Source organism: Limulus polyphemus, unplaced genomic scaffold (genome assembly GCF_000517525.1).
Source record: "Limulus polyphemus unplaced genomic scaffold, Limulus_polyphemus-2.1.2 Scaffold3010, whole genome shotgun sequence".
In the NCBI taxonomy this organism is placed as follows: domain Eukaryota; kingdom Metazoa; phylum Arthropoda; class Merostomata; order Xiphosura; family Limulidae; genus Limulus; species Limulus polyphemus.
Genome location: NW_013668620.1, coordinates 80,228 through 82,827, shown reverse-complemented (window position 1 = coordinate 82,827; position 2,600 = coordinate 80,228).

Below are 2,600 nucleotides of genomic sequence, written 5' to 3'. Positions count from 1 at the left end.
AAAGAATGGTTACAAGTAAGAATAAATCAAAGTAAACCATTTCAGGTTTAAATGGGAGATGGGGTACTGAAGGTTCTTTAGACAATCACAGACACTTCTAGATGGACCATTTCAGATTTCAATAGGAGATGGGAGGAGGGGGGGGGGGCGATTTATTGGTGGTCCAGCAGCCAACTTGATGTGACCTTTCCTTTTTTAAAAGTTAAAATGTAAAGATCAGTCTGTTTCAAGAGAATTTGCCTTGATTATATCCTATACTGTTAAAAAAAAACATTCAAATAATGCAACTTGCAAATTTTATATATATTTGTTCCCAAAATAATTTATATTAATTATGGGAGACACCTACCTTACCCCCACCTGAGTGGCACCTATGGATGCTGTTTTCATTTTTTTAGTAATTTTTTTCCACTGTTACAATCAACCATGTCAATGTTTATATCTACAGACATGAGTTGATTTTGTTTACATTTATTCATTCCAGTCACATTTATGTCTGTTTCCTATTATAAAAACTTCTACATTCTCAAAATAATATACATATATATATATCACATTAGTATGGAAGAGATTACTTGTAACAATTTCTTTTTATCATTAGCGTCACAGTTACTTAAACTATGGATTACCATTTTAACTGATTAGCAGTCCATAATATACAGTATGTAAAGATGCTTGAACAATTGTGGAAAATTCATTTCCTGCAACAACTATTACAGAAGAAATACTGTCATTCATTCCCGTTTATTTATATATTTAGTACTAGGGGGGAGGTTTCAGTCAAATTGATCAGCTCAGTCTCAACTGACTTATGTAAGCATACGGGTTTGTTCTTTACAAATTGTCTGAATAGGTTCTTTTTCATTTACTATACCTAAAATGCATAGCTACTAACTTAAAAAATAAACTATTTTGGTCACTAAAACGCTATCAAACGGATCACTACATTTAATATTTCGAAGGCAATTCAATTTCCTCTCGAACAGACTTCGTTTTCTGTAACTTATTAAGTACTGATTGGCTTATAATTATCTCCTTAATCAACACTGCCTAATTGAGAAGATCAAACAAATGCTTTTCACACATATAACACAAATACCAAAAGCACTGGTCTTCACCTGGTGGACATAAATGAAAACAATTTGTAACGTATCAACGTAAACTAGCTTAAATCCACAAACCATTTTAAAATTTAATAAACTGGTTATCACTAGCTTCTTTCCCAGAAAAAATATGACATATATAACATGTTTTGATAACTACAAATCTGTAATTAAACACCAGAATATTTCTTCATTAGTGTAACTATAAAAGTGCTGAATATACTAACACTGCTAGACACGAAATACAATGGAAAAATGGCCGTCTACCTTTGAACTTTATACTTCATTAATCATCCACCTTGTGGTGAAGTATAAGAATATTTCAGGTTGACTAGGTGTCAATTCATTAGCTTTAATATACAAATAATTTGGCCTAACTGGTTAGGGTTAATAAAACTAAAATGTCAAGATTTAATTGGCTAGTGTGAATAAAAGTATAAATTATTCACCATCACTCATTACCTGATTGGTTAATTATGTTGAAAATGCAAAGAAATATTAGAAATGTCCCAAAAGATTTTCTTATAACTTGTAGGTTCTAAGTTACTTTGAAACTATCTAAATACATAGTATGATTTTTACATCTCTACTTTCAGTTAAAATGTTTTATCTGTTGAATAAAAAAACGAAAACGTGATTCAACATCTTTCATGTTGTTATTCACACATTCTCTTAAAAATACAGGAAGTTTGTGTTATTAATTCACAAGGAAAAAAGTTACAGTCTTATTTAACATCATAATTTAAGTGTGAAGAGAATCACCAGACAGACATAAACTTAGAGAATTCATCAAACTTATTTTTACAAGTTATCTTGGGTGCTGGATTTTGTGACTTTCAAGATTTAGTTGGTTTTTCGGCTTTAAGCTCGGAATCTTCTTCCTTTGTACTTTTTTTTAATGGAGCTGCATATTTCTCTTTCGATCAGAAATTATGTTTTCTTTTTAACACCTGAAATAAGTTTTTCTTGGGAGAGCAGTAGTAGTAACTTAAAAGTTTAAACAGATAAATTTTAAGAATACTCTTTTCCTTCCGACAAGGGTCTTTATCTAACCAACATTATAATTATACTTCTTCTTTCATTCTTTGTCACTATATGTTAATTGTCTTTTGCTTTCATACATTTATTATGATCTTTATATTTTTACTTTCATTGAAAATTTCTTTTATGTTGTTTTTTTTCCACTGTTGGTTAAAACATAAATAACAATACCATAAGTGAAAATATTTAAAGATGTGTGTGTGTTCATCTTATGCTGGAATATCTACAGCCTTGCCAGTTAGTTTCTGGTAGGGTTAGGGTCCATTCAATACCTGAGAACTTTAAAAGCAAAGAAACGGCTTAAACCTTGAACTATGTTTTATATAAAATACATCATTACGGACAAAACAAATTTGGTGCAAAATCTTGGGTAAGCACACACACACTATCTAGATGTTAATTCCGCATTTTCCGAGTAAACATTTTGTTGAATGTTTGGTATATATATATATATAC